At 37.1% G+C, this 19389-nt stretch overlaps 1 pseudogene; it reads right to left on the bottom strand.

Annotated features, from left to right (window-relative positions):
- Positions 1–10119: 10119 nt before the first annotated feature.
- Positions 10120–10554, bottom strand: LOC133765449 (oligosaccharyltransferase complex subunit OSTC-like; annotated as a pseudogene).
- Positions 10555–19389: the final 8835 nt, after the last annotated feature.

Genomic DNA, 19389 nt, shown 5'->3' with positions numbered 1-19389 from the left:
TACTGAGTTTTTTGAGTTCATGATATGTTCTGGATACTATTCTTGTCAGATATGTAGCTTGCAAATACTTTCTCCTTTTCTGTCGACATCTTTTAATTACATTGTTTCCTTTGTGGTGCAGAAGCCTCTGAGTCTGATGATAAATAGAAGAAAAAAGGCATTGAAAATGTATCAAAAAGACCTATAGTTAAAAATTTCCCAAGTTTTGAAAGAGATGTGGGCATCCAGATACAAGAACTCTAAGGATCTCAACCGGACTCAAACAGAAACCTTCTCCAGGGGATATTACAATCAAGTGATCTAAAATTAAGGACAAGAAAAGAATCTTAATGATAGAGTAAAACACCAAGCTACACATAAAGGAAAACCCATTAGACTCATAGCTGACTTCTCAGCAGAAACCCTGCAGGCCAGAAGAGAGTGAGATGATATATTCAAGGTCTTGAAAAACCAACTTCCAAACTAGTACACCGTATCTGGGGAAGCTATCCTTTAGCGATGAAGGGGAAATAAATTATTTCCCAGACAAGTAAACCAAGAGAATTCATCACCACCAGAGCAGCCCTAGACAAAATCCTGAAAGGAGTCCTACATTAGAAAAAAATCATCATGAAACCAAATGACAGTACAAAATTCACTAACACAGCAGACACACAAAAGAGAAGGAGGATCAAAGCTTACCGTGATGGAAAGCTATGGAAACACAAAGATGATAAGAGGCAAAAAGAAATATGTAATACATAAAATAACCAGTATGCTACCAGTAAAATGACAAGAGTTATTTCATATCTATTATTATCACTCTTGAATGTGAATGGATTAAATTCCCCAGTCAAAAGCTATCGGTTGACCTAATGGATAAAATAGTGGAGCCAGTTGTATGCAAGACTAAACTGTATACAAGAAAGTTACTTAACAGGTAAAGATACACACAAACTGAAATTGAGGGGCTGGAAAAAGGTACACTATGCAAGTGGAAACCAAAAATGACTAGTTCCCAGAGTGTGGATGAGGTGTTCGATGCTCCTCTGCCACTTGCCAGAACACAATGGATATCTTTGATCTTTCATGCTGGTAAATGATTCCTGTTCTGATGAGATAAAACACCTTTATTGATTATCCATAGGAGCCAGACTAAATACCAATAATAATAATAATAATAATAATAATAAAATAATAATAATGTTCGCATGCCTTCCATGGAATCTCTATTTGTAACACTCTGGCTGACAATTTCTGTACTTATTTTGGTGAACAAGCAAAATGTCAATCAAATAATGGAGTTAATAGAAAGAAAAAGACTTGCTAACATAAGATAGAATCTGCCTCTATACTTCTAAAATATAGTTTGCAGACAGAATGGAAAAATCTCAACCTCAAATAACTCTCTTTATGTTGTTCATAAGTAACAATTTATTCACTCAGATCTTCTGAGCTTCCCTCTGACCCCACAAACTAGACTTCTAACATTTCCAGGATTTGATGATAGGGTCCAAGACAAAGAGTTCTCTCTACATTCCAGGACCATTTTCATCATTTGAAGGTTAAACTCATTTCATTTCTGTTGCCATTCTGCACACTATGCTAAAACACTAGGTCACTCATCTCACTTTCATTATCTTTCCTCATCTCTCAAGGATCAAGAGTGTAAAAGAAAGATAAGTGAGAAGCAAATAAGAGGAAATTGAACTCTTTGGTTCTGTGCAAGATATCAGAAAAAAGAAATCTATTGGCTAAAAGTGGCAGACATATGATTTTTCAGGTGAGAAAATGACTCAAATTTTATATCAAATTATATATATTTACTGGGCGTCTAAGTATTAGCCAGTAAGTGTTGCACATATTGCTTCCCATTCTAAAAATCTTTTAATTAAATTCAAGGAACGTTAATTGGAAGCCAGTTTATTTCTAGAGTTAATACTGCTAACCAGAGTGTTTTTGTCTTCTGTAATGTAAGCTTGAGTTTCTGATACCTCTGCTTGTACATACTGGGCAGCTTACAAGGTCCTGCTAATTTCTATATTCCTCATGAGGTGCAGAAGGGTTCTTTTTTCACAGAAAGCAACCTACAGTGTCGTAGCTACTTACATGGGGAGAAGATTTTATTTTTGGTTTACCACTCAGTTTATTACATTAAGTGAATATTTGATCTAAACTTTTTAGTTCATTTTTTAGTGTATTGCATAAAGGTAGAAGATTAGAGTAAGTTTCTTCCCTTTGGTTATGTGAAACCAGTCTCTGGAAATATCATCTGATAACTTAATTGCCCAGGATTAAGAAATCTTTGTGCTTATGAGATACTTCAGAATATCTGAGATCCTATAACAATTTATTTACCTTTAATTCGTAAATCTGGAAAGTTTCAAAGAAGATAATTTATGTGAATTTACAATGGAAACCTTTAGTAATTTACATGGTAAGAATCATTACCTTGAAAAGTATATATTGAATCACTCAGATGATAATAAACATTTCAAAAATGCTTTCCACCAGTGTCTTGCTGATAGTTGTTCATAGTTTTGCAATATAGGTAATACAAAATTTCATCTCCTTCTTATCCAGAAAAGAGAGTTTTATATTTTCTACTGCCAAGAGTTCTCAAAGGATTAAATATATAATTTTTACATGTGCTTTATTAAACATAAATGCAGAATTTATTTTTAAGAGCTTTAATTGAATTGAAAGAAATGACTCAGTAGATGCCCCAGCCAGCCTAAAATTCCTGTTGGCCCATGTGGGATTCTCTTCTTGGCTGTGTTTATTTCCCATGAGGTCTGCCCCTGAAACCAGTGGCCTCCTCATTGTCTTTCATGCAGCTCTTTATCTGCTGATTTAAAACTACACCCCGGAAGCTGCTGTGGGAGGGAAGTCGTGGATGGGCTAAATGTTTGTGGGTGAGAAGCTAGACCTTGCCTGTCTGTCAGATTGTTTCATAACCAAAACTTTCTTTTCTTCTCATGCTTTTAAAATTACCAGAGATAATCAACCTAGAAATTCATTTTCAATAATCAAACAATAATGATTCATCCCTAAGATTTGTTTTTGACATTTATAATTTGTTGAGTAAGTTTATGGTCCATAGTAATAGCAGAGACAATTAATCTCAGACATGCATTAACTCTTCCAAAATTAGTAAAAATATCAATGAAAGATTTTGTTGTGAAGTTTTCAAGATATGGGTGTTGTTGTTGGCAGTACATACTAGTTGTTTTTGGGATCATTCTTTTGCTGTTTTGATGAGCATTTCTAAACCAGAATAATCCAATATTAGAGAAATTATATTCTTTGACAGCCCTGAATTTTCTAATAAGGTTCATGTGTCAATAAATTAGAAATTCTGATTTTCTTTATTTTTTTAAATAACAATGTCAAATGGATGATAATAGGAGGCTTCAAATTTTTTTGGAAATGGAGTTAAAAAATAAATTTATTTTGGTGCAAAAACTTGAAAAATCCATGCATAGTTTTTTTCATAATATGCATTTCCAATGATCTTTTTGAAGACCCCTCCTACTAGATACGTGGTGTCGTAGAATCCTGTATGATTTGAATGCTCAATTACAGGTTTAAAGCAAAGTTTCAAAAATCTACCCTCCACTCTATCTAACCAGATTACTTTCTCAATTTTTTGAGTTTCAATATGGAAAGTAAATCAGGACACAGCAGAAACCCTACTTTTCTGTCCTGGGGGAAGAGTTAATTTTACTTGCTCCATATCTGAGGGAAATGCTTTTAGTTTTCCACATTCAGTGTGATATTGGCTGTTTGTTAGTGATATATAGCCTTTACAACTTTGAGGCATGTTCCTTCTTTACCTAATTTGTGGAGGGCTTTTCTCGTCAAGGAGTGTTGAATCTTATCAAATGCTTTCTGTGCATGTATTGAGATGACCATGACCATGTGGTTTTTGTTCTTCATTCCATTGATGTGATATATGATGTTTATTGATTTGTGAATATTGAACCACCCCTTGTATTTCTGGGGTAAATACCACTTGATAGTGCTGTGTGATCTTTTTGATGTGGTTTTGGATTCCATTTGCTAGTATTTTGTTGAAACTCTCTGCACCTATGTTCATTAAGGATATAGATATGTGTTTTCTGTTCATGCCATATGTGTTTGGTTTTGGTATCAAAGTGATGCTGGATTTGTAAAAAGAGGTTAGCAGAGTTCCATTGGTTCAATATTTTGGAATAGCTTGGAGAGTATTGGAGTTACTTCTCTTTGCATGTTTTTTAGGACTCAGTAGTGAAGCCATCAGGTCCTGGATTTTCTTTAACGGAAGACTTTTGCTTACTGCTTCAATCTCATTGCTCATTATGGGTCTGGTTAGATTGTCTATATTTCTTGATTTAATCTTGGCAGGTTATATGAATCCAGGAATTTATCCATTTCTTTGAGGTTTTCTGGTTTATTAGCATATAGTTCTTCATAGTAATTTTCTTATGATCCTTTGTATTTCAGTGGTTTAGGTTGTAACGTCACATTTTTCATCTCTAAGTTAATTTATTTGAGTTCTCTCTCTTTTTTTCTTTGTGAGGCCAGCAGTTTATTTATTTTATCAAAAGAACACAACGTTTGTTGATCTTTTGTATTCTTTCTATTAGCTTCAATTTCATTTATTTCTGCTCTGAGACTTACTATTTCTCACCTCTTCCTGATTCTGGGTTTGATTTGTTCTTGTTTTTCTAGGTTTTCAAGATGCATCATTGGGTATTTACTTTGAGGCATATCTCTTTTTTTCAAATGTAAGCACCTAATGCTATAAACATCCTTCTTAATATTGCTTTTTCTGTATCACACAAGTTTTTATATGTTTTACTTTCATTCATTTATTTCAAGAAAGTTTTTATTTCCTTTTTAATTTCTTCAGTGACCCATTGATCACACAGTAGAATATTGTTTAATTTCCAAGTGTTTATGAGTGTTTTATTGTTCTTCTTATTGCTAATTTCCAGTTTTATTCCTTTATGGTTTGAGAATATACATGGTATGATTTCAGTCTTTTTAAATTTGCTGAGACTTGATTTGTGGCCTAATTTGTGGTCTATCCTAGAAAATGTTCCATGTGCTCAGGAGAAGAATGTGTATTCTGTAGCTGTTGGGTGAAGTGCCCTGTAATTGTCTGTTGGGTCCATTTGCTCAATAGTATGTTTTAACTCTGATATGTTTTTATTGGCTACTTGTCTGGAAGACCTGTCACTTGATGAGAATGGGATGTTGAACTGATACACTATTATTTTATTGGAGTCTATCTCTCTCTTTAGGTCTAATAGTATTTGTTGTATATATCTATATATGTATATATAGATATATATATTTGCCATGTTTTCTTGATGAATTGGACCTTTTATCAAAATATAATGTCCTTTATTTCTTTTTATGATTTTTGATTTAAACTCTGTTTTATCTGATATCAGGATGGCTATACCAGCTTGCTTCTGGTTTCTCTTTGCCTGGTATATCTTTTTCCAACTCTTCACGTTCAGTCTGTGTGCATTTTTGTGAACTTCTAGTAGGCAGCATATAGTGGGGTCCTGGCTTTTTCTGTCCAAATGAAGTCTTCAGCCAAATGAAGTCTTTTGGTTGGTGAATTTAACCCATTTACATTCAAGATTGGGACTGTTAGATAAGAACTAAGACCTTTCATTTTATTGATTAGATAATGATTCTACTTGCTCTGTCAATGAATTTGGTGGTGACACTTGTTTTATGTGTACTTCTTTTTTAAAATTTACTTAAGTCATACAAGCTTCGTGAATTTCATATATGCAGACCTAGGAACATAGTGACACTTCTGTCCCCTCCAACCCATGCTCTGGCCCTTCCTCATCCTCCCTGTCATATTCCCATTCTTAATTTTCACAAAGATCTATTTTCTGTTTACTTAACAATCATATAGCTTAGTAAACATACACTTAGTAAAAGAGTTCAGCAAATAATCTGAAGAAAAAAAGAAAAAACCAACCAACCAAACCAAAAAAAAACCAAACAACCAACCAAAAAAAAAAAAAAAAACTGTTCCTAAATAGAAGTGACAAAAGCTGTAAATGATCATCAAATCTAGAAATGTCTATTTCACTCTGATGTGTTACGTTTCAGGCACTCTTTTAGTTACCTCAGATCAGCAAAAACATGATTTCTGTCTTTTTGGGATTGGCTTATTTCACTAAGTTTAATGGTTTCCAGTTGTATCCATCTTGTTGCAAACAACAGGATTTCATTTTTCTAACAGCTGAGTAGTACGTCATAGTGTATATATACTATAATTTCTATATCTAGTCAGTAGTTGATGTGCATCTGTGTTGGTTCCATATCTCAGTTATTGTGAATTATGCTGCAGTGAACATGGGATACAAATAACTCTTTAATATGCTTATTTCTTTTAGTTTGGGTAAATTCTCAGGAGCGGGGTGGCTGGATCATATGGTAGGTCTATATTTAGATTTTTGAGGTATCTCGATACTGTCTTCCACAGTGGCTGTATCAGTTTACATTTCCCCAACAGTGGAACAGGGAACTTTTTTCCCCATATCCTTGTCAGTATTTGTCATTCATTGATTTCTGTATGTGAGGCATTCTAATCATAGTGAAGTGAAACCTCACTGTGGTTTTGATTTGCATTTCCCTGATGGCTAGTGAGCCTGAGCATTTTTCAAGTGTCTGTTGGCCATTTGAATTTCCTCTCTTGAAAAATGCCTGTTCAAGTCCTTTGCCTATTACTTAATCAGGTTGTTAGTTTTGTTGTTGAATTTCTTGAGCTCTTTATTGACACTGGATGTTAAGCCTTTATCAGTTATGTAGTTTGCCAATATTTTCTCCCATGCTCTTGGTTGCCCCTTCACTTTGCTGAGTGTTTCTTTTGTAGTGAAGAAGCTTCTCAGCTTTATGTAATCCCATTTGTCAATTTTGACTTTGAGTCCCTCTGCTTCTGGATCTTTTCCAGGAAGTCTTTTCCTATGCCATTGTCTAGCAGGGTTTCTCCAATGTTCTCTAGTAATTTGAGGGTATCAGGTTGTAGATTTAGGTCTTTCATTCATTATGAGTGGATACTTTTGTGAGGTATAAGTTAAGGGTCTACTTTCATACTTCTGCATGTAGAGATCCATTTCCCCAGCACCATTTGTTAAAGAGACAGTCCTTGGGCCAGTGATTGCTTTTAGCTTCTTTGCCAAAGAGAAATTGGTTGTAGATGCATGAATTGATTTCTGGAGTTTCTATTCTGTTCTATTGGTCTACACTTCTGAAACGTGTGAGTAGCAGGCTTTTTTTTAATTATAACTTCCCTGTAATATGTCTTGAAATCAGGTATTGTGATGCTTCCATCTTTGCTTTTGTTGTATAAGATTGCTTTAACTATTTTAGTTACCTCAGATCAGCATATATTTCATATATGCAGACCTAGGAACATAGTGACACTTCTGTCACTTCTGTCACTTCTGGGATCTCCTGTGCTTCTATATGAATTTTAACATCATTTTTTTCTATATCTGAGAAGAATTTCATCTATATCTGAGAAAAATTTTGACTGAGATCGCATTGAATCTGTAAATTGCTTTGATAGTATGGGTATTTTGATGATGCTGATTCTTATGACACATGAACATGGAAGATTTTTCCATTTTTAATGTTCTCTTCTATTTCTTTCTTTAGAGTTTTGCAATTTTCATCATAGGGATCTTTGACATCCTTGGTTAAATTTATTCCAAGGTGTTTGATTCTTTTTGGAGCTATTGTGTATGAGACTGGTCTTGAAAGTTCTTTCTCAACCATGACATTGTGTATACAAAGGCTGTTGATTTTTCTGTGTTGATTTTATATCATACCATTTTACCAGACTCTTTTATGAGTTCCAACAGTTTCTTAGTGGCGTTTTTTTTTTTTTTTTAATCCCCTATATATATAGGATCATGTCATCTGCAAATAGGGATAGTTCGATATCCTCCTTTCCAATTTGTATCCCTTTGATTTCTTTTTCTTGCCTAATGGCTATGGCTAAAACTTCCAGGACTATATTAAATAGCAATAGTGAGAGTGGACATTCTTGTCTGGTTTCAGATCTTAGTGGAAATGCTTCCAACTTTTCCGCATTCAATAGGATGCTGGCCATGGGTCTGTCATAAATTGCCTTGATTGTGTTGAGGAATGTTCCTTCTATACCCAATTTGCTCATGGTTTTAATCATGAAATGATGTTATATTTTATCAAATGCTTTCTCTGCATCTATTGTTATTTTTGAGTTTCTCTTCTTTTGTAAATCTAATATTTTTCCAAAACTGCTTTCTTTGAGGTTGCAAATATTTTCCTAGTCCTTAGATCCATATGTCTGTCTTAACTTTTTTTTGAATGTTTCTTTATTTATTTTCATCTACTTGAAAGTTAGAGCAATGGAGAACAAGCAGAAAGTGAAAGAGAGAGACAGAGACAGAGAGAGAGAGAGAGAGAGAGAGAGAGAGAGAGAGTCTTACATTGCCTGATTCACTTCCCAAATGTCCACAACAGCAGGAGCTGGATCAGGCTAACTAGGATCCTCAGAACTCCATGTGGGTCTCCTATATGTGTGGCAAGAGTCCAGGATACCTTAGCAGGAAACTGGATGAGAGTAGGTAGAGTAGGCAGCCATTCTGGTAGGGAATGTAGGTATGCCATGTGGTAGCTTAACGTTCTGCGCCTGCTGAGAAGTCTTTTTCTCCTTTCATCTTCTCCACTCAGCTTACCAGCTCCTCTTCATATGTGGTTTCTTCTGCATAGCTATTTAAAAGCCACAGATTCAACACCTGCATGTGAAGATCCTTCTGGCACTCTCATCTGCTCACTGTGTACATGGAGTTCTTGTAAGTCCTCCTATCCACCCTCTTTTCTCTCCCCCTGGTTCTCTTAGGAAAATATGGCCCTTCCTAGGTTTTGGACCATGGCATGTCTACAGATACCATCTTCCTCCATGCCTTTAGCTGAACATCTTAATTTCCAACCCTCACTGGTAAAGCCTCACAGACTATTTTGACGTGGGTAATTTATTAGTGGTGTCTCAATAATTTCTATGCTTCTTTTATGTTTACTTAAAATATCAATACTCCTATCAACTACTAACCCCCAAATTGCAGAAACCTTAACTTCATCAATTTCAGCTTCCTCTTTTGGATTCATTCCCACATCCAACTGAATAACAAATCCTCTTATTTCTATTCGGTGATTTTCTTTCATTTTATTCTTCATATATCTACATCTTACTTTTAATACCATAATGAAAATACTGTATTCATGGTACTCCAATTTTCAGTATGTTAATCATTATATGGCCAATTAGTTTTCTTAAAACTATAGTAAAAATTTTATATTGGGCCTTAAAAATAGAAATAAAAATTTAAAGACATTGATTTTTTTTTCAGATTTATCTTACAAAATGAACGTTTGTTTAAAATTATGTATTTCCAAATTTTTATGAAAATCAGAAAGCCTCATATTGTAATTTTTAGTAACAAAATGTACTTACAGATTTTAAACCACTAGAAAATATTGCCTCTGAAATATCACACAAACTTTTTTCTCATTTTTTAACTAAAATATTTTAATTAGAAAAAATTTTTATTTCTGATCCTTTCATTCTATTTTCTGTTCAGGCAGTAGTCATGCGTACATATCTGAAATAACACATTACCACGTGTTCTGTTTTAAGACAAAGCAGTGTAAGGAAATTTGATCAGCTTTCCAGAGTTCTTGGTTTATGGGATCTCATTTCCTGATTTCACATGAATTTCTGAAAATGAGCAACGTCCTCTTCAAAAAATGTTAAGGGGGTTATAAAAGAATAATCCCCTCATTCAATATTACAGTTGTTGGAGTAGAGCATATTTTCTTTAAGAAATGAAAAACTAAGAAGCAAATTCCACTTACTGTCATTGGTGCATCAGTATAGACCAGTGGGGAAAAATACTGTGATAAACTTACTTCTCTGATACCAAGAAGAAATTCTAGACTAAGCTTTAATATTCTTGTGCTTTCACCTGATACTTCTTTTATTGCTGCTCATCATTCTTTTCTACATCATTTATAGAGTACTGGTGCAATCTTTCAAACTGGAGCAAATCCAGTGTCTATTGATTTCTTCTCAAAGGCTCTCTATCCCATCAGATAACCTGGCAGTTTCATTCTCATGAGCACTCTAACCATAAAAAAACTCCATAGGTTGAAGACGAATCCAACGAGTAAAGAAGAAATTGATTGAGTTTTGGGATACTTGGTGCGTTGGATTGACCTGTGATTATGAAACTTAAACCTCTCATTGCAACCAGGAAGCTGGGTGCTAGTCTTTCCAGTATATATTATCCACTAACTCTGTCATTGGCCTCTGTTGAGTGTGTTTATCAGTGATAAAGCCAATACTTGGGGGTTCAACAATCACATCATAAATTATTCCTCTGGTAACGAGGAAGTAGACACCACCTCTAGCATGTACATCGTCATGGCCAAAGGCATGTGTACCTGGGGAGGCTCCTTCAGCTTCAGGCTGGGACACTTGAGCACTAAAAATGGGACTCAGTATGAGGTCTCCATGTTGGTGGTGGTTAGGTCAGTGCTGGGCTTTGAACCCCATGCACCCCCAGAAACATTGTTAAAAAATCTTAACAGGTATACAAATTGTACATATTTATGGAGTGCTAGGTGATGTTTCAAAGCATGTATATATTATATAATGTCTCCAAAGTTATACCTTCTAATTTTTTTGAAATAGAGAAATATAGAGCACATTAGCATTATTAGTAGTCATCTTATTGTATAATGGAGGCCCACACAAACTCTCATCTAGCCTTAACTTAGTATTTGTAGATCAGTGTTTCTCCATCCCTTCCCTCCTCCCTTCCCCAATCTCTCATAACCAACAGTACACTTTTAACCTCTGTGGGAGGTTATTTTCTGGACTCCACTTATGTGTGAGAGGATGTGATACTTGTTTTTCTGTATCATACAAACTTTAAAAATTTAGCCGGCACCGCGGCTCACTAGGCTAATCCTCTGCCTTGCGGCGCCGGCACACCAGGTTCTAGTCCCGGTCGGGGCACCGATCCTGTCCCGGTTGCCCCTCTTCCAGGCCAGCTCTCTGCTGTGGCCAGGGAGTGCAGTGGAGGATGGCCCAAGTCCTTGGGCCTTGCACCCCATGGGAGACCAGGAGAAGCACCTGGCTCCTGCCATCAGATCAGCATGGTGTGCCGGCCGCAGCACGCCTACTGTGGCGGCCATTGGAGGGTGAACCAACGGTAAAAGGAAGACCTTTCTCTCTGTCTCTCTCTCACTGTCCACTCTGCCTGTCAGAAAAAAAAAAAAAAAAGAAGAGCATTATAATGACAAAAGACTACCTGGTTTTTAAAATACACAGAAAATAGTGGTTAAATTTTTAGGTTTTTTTTTTTTTTTTTTTTTTTTTGACAGGCAGAGTGGACAGTGAGAGAGAGAGACAGAGAGAAAGGTCTTCCTTTTTGTCGTTGGTTCACCCTCCAATGGCCGCCGCAGCCGGCGCACTGCGGCCGGCACACCGTGCTGATCTGAAGCCAGGAGCCAGGTGCTTCTCCTGGTCTCCCATGGGGCGCAGGGCCCATGGACTGGGCCATCTTCCACTGCACTCCCTGGCCACAGCAGAGAGCTGGCCTGGAAGAGGGGCAACCGGGACAGAATCCGGCACCCCGACCAGGACTAGAACCCAGTGTGCCGGCGCCACAGGTGGAGGATTAGCCTAGTGAGCTGCGGCGCCAGCCGTAGTGTTCTTCTAAGAACAGGAACAGAGGTATAGATCTTCAGTTAGTAACATTAAATGTGGAAAAATAAACTATAATGAGGCATTTTGATCCATATGCCTAATATCACAATCATCTAGGCGGCTTTAGGTTTTAAAGACACAGAGTCATACAGAGAGAAACAAGAAGAGAGGGAGGGAGGGGAAGGAGGGATGGGTGGGAGAGAGAAAGAGAGAGAGAGAGAGAGAGAGAGAACCATCTGCTTCTTCACTCCCCAAATGCCTGCAATGGCTCTGTGCTGTCGACTCGATTCCGGTTAGGAGGCTACATTTTAAAATTCAGTGTTATTAAAAAATTCTGAAAAAGACAAAAGCCATGGTTTCCTATATTATATCTCTGAGGTTATTTAAGAAACTATGCAGTTTATGGTGTACTAAAAAGGACAGTCGATATTGCATTAGTCAGCATTCTCCAGGGAACTAGTATCCACCTAATATGTAAGGTATGGAAGTGAAATGGACATTTTGAGATTCAATGATTTTTTATAGCTGTTGTCTATTCTGTTGAGGAACAATATTTTGGTTTTGTTTTTCACAGTATTCATTGAACCCTTTACTAGTGTAGGGTTAACCTGACAATCATTAAGTAAACTGAAAATAGATCTTTGCAAAAATTAAGAGTGGGAATGGGAGAGGGAAGAGGAAGAAGTGTTGGAGCATGGGTTGGGGGGTGGGAGGGAAGTATCACTATGTTCCTAAGGCTGTATATATAAAATGCATGAAACTCGTCTAACTTTAATAAAATTAAAAATAACATAAAAAAACCATCACAAAAAAAATAATATACACACATACACATGAGTATAGGAGTGGTCAAAAAGTTCAAGGAGAACGCTTTCTGTGAAAAAAAATCATTGCATCAAAATAATCTCGCATACTAACTCTATATAGCACATGTGAATAGGACCTAATTTGAGACTAAGGGCAAGACATCAGTTTGAAAACAGTCCCTATCAGAGCAACATGAACAAACATCAAATCTGTGGTGAAGTATAGGTGGAAGAGTGGAGAAATTACTGATGCTTTATGAAAAGCTGATAGTGACAATGTCCTGAATAAACTGGTGGCTTACAAATGGAAAACTCATTTTAAAAAGGAATGGGATGACATGGAGGATGAAGCCCACAAAGCAACCTAAAAGAAGAAATTAATATTTTCCATGACTTCATTGAAGAGGACGGAGGAGGAACAACAGAAACAATGGCCAATGCCATAGATTTCTTAACTGGTTCAGCATATAAAGTTCTGACTGAAAAAGTAAAGTGGAGCAAACTTTCTGCTTGACGTGTGTCAGAACTGTTGGCTCCTATTGGCTGCTGTGATGCACAGAGATTTCCATGGAAACTTTCAAGTGGGACCAAGACATCTGGAAGTATTTCTTCAAAGAACTGTAGCAGGAGATGAAACTTGGCTTTACCAGTACAATCCTGCAAACAAAGCACAACCAAAGCTATGGTTACCTAGACATGGGAGTGGTCCTGTGAGACTGAGAAAGCAAAAGTGAACCAGTCTCAAGCAGAGTTGACCGGATGCTCAAGGTATTTTTGCTTGTTGACTTTCTTCTTGGGTGTTGCCATTTAAAAAAATGTCTTGAACTTGATGGAGCTTACTTTGAGAGATTTTATATTCATAATTCCTATCTCTTGATTTAATTTCCCATGGGCAGTTTGAAGTCCCCTCATGTGTGGACCTATTGGATTGGATTGGTTTGTGAAAGGCTGGAGAGTTCCACAGTAGTCATCTGTAAGCTTGCAGCCTGGGGATCTGGTAGTGGGGCTCAGTCCAAGAAGCTGGAAGCCCATCAACTCGACAAGGGTGATTGTGATGCAGCCCCAACCAGAGGCTGAGGCCTGAGAGCCCCCAGACAGCTGCAAGTACACGGTTCTCAGTCACAAGGCCAGCAGGGCTGTCTGGTCCCCAGAGCGCAGTCACAGCCCCCAGAGGGAAGAGCCAGAAAAGGAGTTTCCTTCCTCCCACCTTCCTTCTTTGGCACAGCTGCATTCAGCCAGATGCCTATTCTCCTTGCAGGTGGCTCTTCCCCTCTCAGCGCTGGGAGCATTTCACAGACACACCCAGAGTCGTGATTTGCCAATTATATAGGCATCCCTCAATCACTCCATCGCAGATGTCTGTGACTGTGTGTTAATCACCTACCAAACACTAAGGCTTTTCAGGTTCAAAATCAAGGAAGAGACTATGCTGCATATTATTTGGACAAATGATGATTGGTCAACACTGAGAATTTGCTTCAAATTGTTATCTCTGCAGCAGTGTTGTTTCTGCCCAACAAATCATAACTTTGTGTGCCTTTTAAATATGAGTCTTTTGTATTATATGCTTTTGTACAATCAGCATAAACAGTCAAATGTTGACTTTATCTCAAACTAATAAATATAATAAAAATGAAGTCAAACCAACACAAATAACAAAATTTGAAAATAATTCTGTGATATAATTTGAATACTTTGCTTGCTTTTTGCTGTTTCCATCTGCATTCTGTAGTCAGAATTATTGTGAAATATTTTTATTTAACTAGTCCAGATAAAGAGGAATGAAACTTCTACAGTTCATGGATTATGAGATATAATTATAGTTTCTTTATTGTAGCTTATGTATTTTGTATTTGAGATCATAAACTCATATAACCCAAGACTATATTCTCTCTCACGGTCTCTCTCTTTTTCTTTTGATACCTTTCATTATTCCATCGGCTAAGACAATGCATTGCTTATGGTCACTTGACAAATGATTATCAAACCCACAAATTTGGAGTTTAAATACTATACTCCCTATAAGTTGTCCTCTGTTGATTCTGTTTATTCCAGGTGATGGCAGTATAGGGCCTTTACTGTAGTTGTCAGATTGAAAGGACAACACTCAACCCTTCAACTTCTTCCATATAAGAAAAGATGACCCCCTTGGCCAGTTGACACATGCACACCTGGAAAAAATACACACATGTTTCTCACTCACACTAAAGCAATGTGCAAAGAACAAGAAAATTATTAGGCTGACAATACATTTTGTTAATCTTAGTAAATAACAAGATAAGTGCACGTGTTTTTATTGCAATTATCTGTTTTTGTCTGACATTTTTAATATAAATTCAACATATTTGTATAATTTGATAAACTAGTAGAAATAGGCATTTTTCAGTGCACCTGGATTTAAAAAAATAAATGTTATGTTCAGGGCTAGGTGAGACTTCAATAAAGCTGTTTAGTTCAAATTTGTCACCTAAGGCAGATGGCACCAGTGCTGTGTTATGTCAGTGACAGTTTTCAAATGGAAAACATTGCATCAAGCCTTGAGAATGCCAACTGGAACTGCAGTAGATAGGCAACTGAATAAAGGACTAGGGAAGTACTTAAAATAAAAAGGCAGACTCGCAAACAGCACAGAAAATGGATTTTCAGTGATGTTTTTAATTGCTGACAAATGCGTTTTGACTCCTTCTCTGACCAGAGAGGCATCCAGTAGCCCTGATTTGTGTTTGTCCAAGCAAAAATATGTCTTCCATATAAGTAGTGGTGATATTTATAAGAAAATGACCATAAATTATTACATATTGATGTTGACTAATATTGCTGCATTTTCTGTTGTGAAAATTCAAGATTCTCTCAGTTGGTTTTTTATTATTCATTGTTTCCTACAGCAGTAAAATGCTTGAAGACCTCATTATAATAGCTCAGAATTTTAATAACTTTTATACATTATCTTATTAATTGCATTTAACTTTTATCCTTCTGTGTTTGCTGTGGAGTATCCAAGACCCAGCAATATTCAGTGTCTTGCTTGAAATCATAGCGCTTGCTAGCAGAAGACCTGGGAATATAACTCCCATTCTTTCTTCTGCATCAGGCCAGTTTTCTTTCACTGTGCTTAAAAAATGAACAACAACAACAAGCAACAAAATCTGCTCTGTGGCAGACTGTCCACTGCAATAAGGATTGTGTCTAGATGAGAGGCACCAGTCAACCGTTGGTGGGATGCGTGTGCTCTTCCTCCCACCAGGTTGCTCTTATCCTGACATTTTAAAGCATGTTTGATGTGATTTCCTCTGCCCTGGATGCTAGAAGGAAAACCCGGGGGCCTCTCAGAAAGCCTGCTCCCTTCTGGAAGACATTTGCCCCCTTTTGCTGCATCCCAGCCTCAACCTCATGCATGCACTTCATAGGAGGACAGTTTTTACAACTTATTTTTGAAAACTTGGTATTTTTTCCATATGAGTTAACATCTTAAGTAAGGGACAACTTAACAAACTAAAAGATAAACTATTTTTTGAAAGACTTTCCTACAGGTAAGATTAAAAGTAAGTATTCGTTTGCCAAAACATGAGTATCCTACATATAAGATAGGCAAAAACTTTGGAAAAGGAATTAACAGATAAATTTATTTTGGAACAAAATTTAGAAATATATGCATATGAAGGGTCTTCAAAAAGTTTACAGATAATGCACATTTTTCAAATATTCACTATTTTATTAATTTTTAAAGATTTTTACTTCAGAATAGTGTATTTTATTTAATTTTATTTATTTGAAAGACAGAGTTACAGAGTGAGATAGAGCCAAAGAGAGAGACAGAGAGAGAGAGAGAGAGAGAGGTCTTCTATCTGCTGATTCACTCCCAAAATGACCCCAATGGGCAGAGCTGAACTGAGCTGAAGCCAGGAGCCAGGAGCTTCTTCCAGGTCTCCCACATGGGTGCACGTGCCCAAAGAGTTGGGCCATCTTCTCTGCTTTCCCAGGCTACAGCAGAGAGCTGGATCGGAAGTGGAGCAGCCAGGATGTGAACCAGTGCCTATATGGGATGCCGATGCCGCAGGCGGAGGATTAACCTACTGTGCTACAGCACCAGCCCCCAGAATAGTTTGAAATTTAAAAACAAAAATTGTAAAGTGGAATGAAGAGTTCCCATATACCCCAGTCCCAGCTTCTGCTACTGTTAACACTTATATCATTCTTATCTATTTGTCACAAATAGATAATAATTTTGATATTGCCTAACTGCCTATTAACACATTTAACTCCTCACAGCATCTTAACCTTATACCAAGCATCCATCCCCAATAGATCTCTTTCCACTGCTTGAATCCTGGAAATTGAAATTAGGACATCAATATTAGCAGATGGGACATTTTCTTTTTTTATTTTTTGTAAAGCTTTTGGAAAATTTTCATTTGGTTGTTACTTTTTTTTTTTAAGAGCTGAGTCCGTTTCCCAAACTGCTTCCTGTCTAAAGAAGTTTGGAGGCTCTAAAGAAGCTTTTTAATTCTGAACTGTTTGTCTTTTCTTAAAAATGATACTTTTTTTTGAAAGAGTTATACAGAGAGAGGAAGAGACACACACAGAGAGAGACTGTCCATCCACTAGTTCACTCCCCAGATGGCCACAGCAGCTAGTGCTGTCAGGCCGAAGCCAAGAGCCAGAAGCTTCATCTCCCAATTGAGTGACGGGTGCCAAACACTTGGGCCCTTGTCTGCCGCTTTTCCCAGGCCATTATCTGAGAAGTAGGGCAGCTGGCTAATGAACCAGTGCCCAAATGGCATTCCGGCATCACAAGTGATGGCTTCCCCTGCTACACCATAACACTGGCCCCTCAGTTACTATTTTTGAATACGTTAACTGAGAATAATTAATGGTTTCTTCATGGGAGTAATGGTGAGGATAAAGTCATTGCATATGTGGAGGGTCTATAAGAAGTTCACAGCATTTGTGTGCTATGAAAAAAAAAATGCATGTGTTTCAACACCCTTGTACCAAAGTAAGCTTACCCGTTCATCCCGTTTTTCATAAAGTTTTTTGAAGTACCCTTATGTAGCAGTAAGAAAGATGCCTGATGTATAATAAGCACCTAATAAATAGTAGCCAATACTCTTAGATGTTATACATTTTGACTCAAGGATTTCAAATATTTCACAGTTCTGATTACAGAATTACAAGGAAAAGAACTGAAATGAAAATAAGGAAAAGAACAATAATTTGTGGTAAGAACAACAAAAGAATTTGGCTTCACCCAATAAGCCTTCATTTAATTTAATCAACTTCTTCATGTCAATGGCTAGTAGTGGAAAAAAAAATCTCTGGAATATTTCAGAAAGAGAATACGGAATGTGTACTGTAATATGATCCGAATTTTTGGAACAAAACGATTCAAGGTTGCAGTCAATATATAGTGCTTGTAAATTGAAAGTGAGTATTTTTCAGCACCTGTGCTTTGTCAGGTGCAAACTCAAACCCATCATAGAAAGATGTAGTTCCATCTTTCTGATGGTTGTTAAAGGTGACAGGCGAAATGACTTCTGGCAGTTTCACTCAGATCCCTAGAGAACAAGAGTCAAATTCATGATACAAGCAGTAAAAGAATGTTGTATGAAAGGAATACAGAATTTGACAGATTGAAACACAGTCCCAGTGGGATTGAGCGGAGAGAATAAAGCAAGTCAAATCCTATTAAATCTTCTACAGGGCTCAAGGATTATATTATTCAAGTGGCAATAGTGACAGGGCATTGGACACTGGCTTACAACATCTAAAATTCAGTTCATTCTTTTGATGTTGAGCATCTTAGGGTTTCGGGTCTTGCAGCAATTTTGGCAACAGTTAACTGGTTGAAGAATATTTAACCATATTAACAAATTGAAGGAAAAATTCCTTTCTTCTTTGACTTACCATTTGTGTGTGTGTGTGTGTGTGTGTGGTGTTTGTGCAAAACTGTACTTCTGAGAACCAGCTTCCTAATAAGAATTTCCTGAGAGAATAAAAGACAAATGTTTTGAGTTAAATAAAGTTCATTTCCTGTGTAGATGATGATGATGATGGTGATGATGATGGTAATGATGACGACGATGATATGATGATGACGATGATGGTGATGATGATGACGATGATGGTGGTGATGACGATGATGGTGATGATTTAAGCATCAGAAATTAAATGGAAGAAAATATTCAGTTCTTTTGGATGGGATTTTGCAATTGTATGTATCTGTGTATAGTTCTAAGATTTTTTGGTACTTTAATATCTTCCCTCTTCACTACTAAGAGTTTATTTTTTTAAACATGTATTTATTTGAAAGTCAGAGTTACACATTGAAAGAGGGAGAGGCAGAAAGAGAGAGAAAGGCCTTCCATCTACTGGTTCACTTCCCAGATGGCCGCAATGGCCAGAGCTGCGCCAATCTGAAGCCAGGAGCCAGGAGCTTCTTCTGGGTCTCCCATGTGGGTGCAGGGGCCCAAGGTCTTGGCCATATTCTGCTTTCCCAGGCCACAACAGAGAGCTGGGTGGGAGTGGAGCATCTGGGACTCAAACTGGCGCCCATATGGGATGCCGGCACTGCAGGCGGCAGCTTTACCCTCTATGTTACAGTGCCAGCCTCTGTTTTGAAGGTGGGGGAAGATGCCACAACTGCCTATGGATTTGCATCAACACAATAGAATTTACCCAGTTTTAAAACTGACTCTGCAAAATCCTTGAAACTGATGAGCATGCATTCTCTCACTTGGAAGTCAACAGCAATGTCTTTCTGGTGTCAAAATTTACTGTTATTATATTGTTTCAGAGGAGAAAGTGTGGTTCCATCTAACATTAGACTCTGCA

Source organism: Lepus europaeus, chromosome 8 (genome assembly GCF_033115175.1).
Source record: "Lepus europaeus isolate LE1 chromosome 8, mLepTim1.pri, whole genome shotgun sequence".
NCBI lineage: Eukaryota > Metazoa > Chordata > Mammalia > Lagomorpha > Leporidae > Lepus > Lepus europaeus.
Note: the sequence above shows the minus strand (reverse complement) of the source record. Positions and strands in the feature narration are given on the sequence as shown.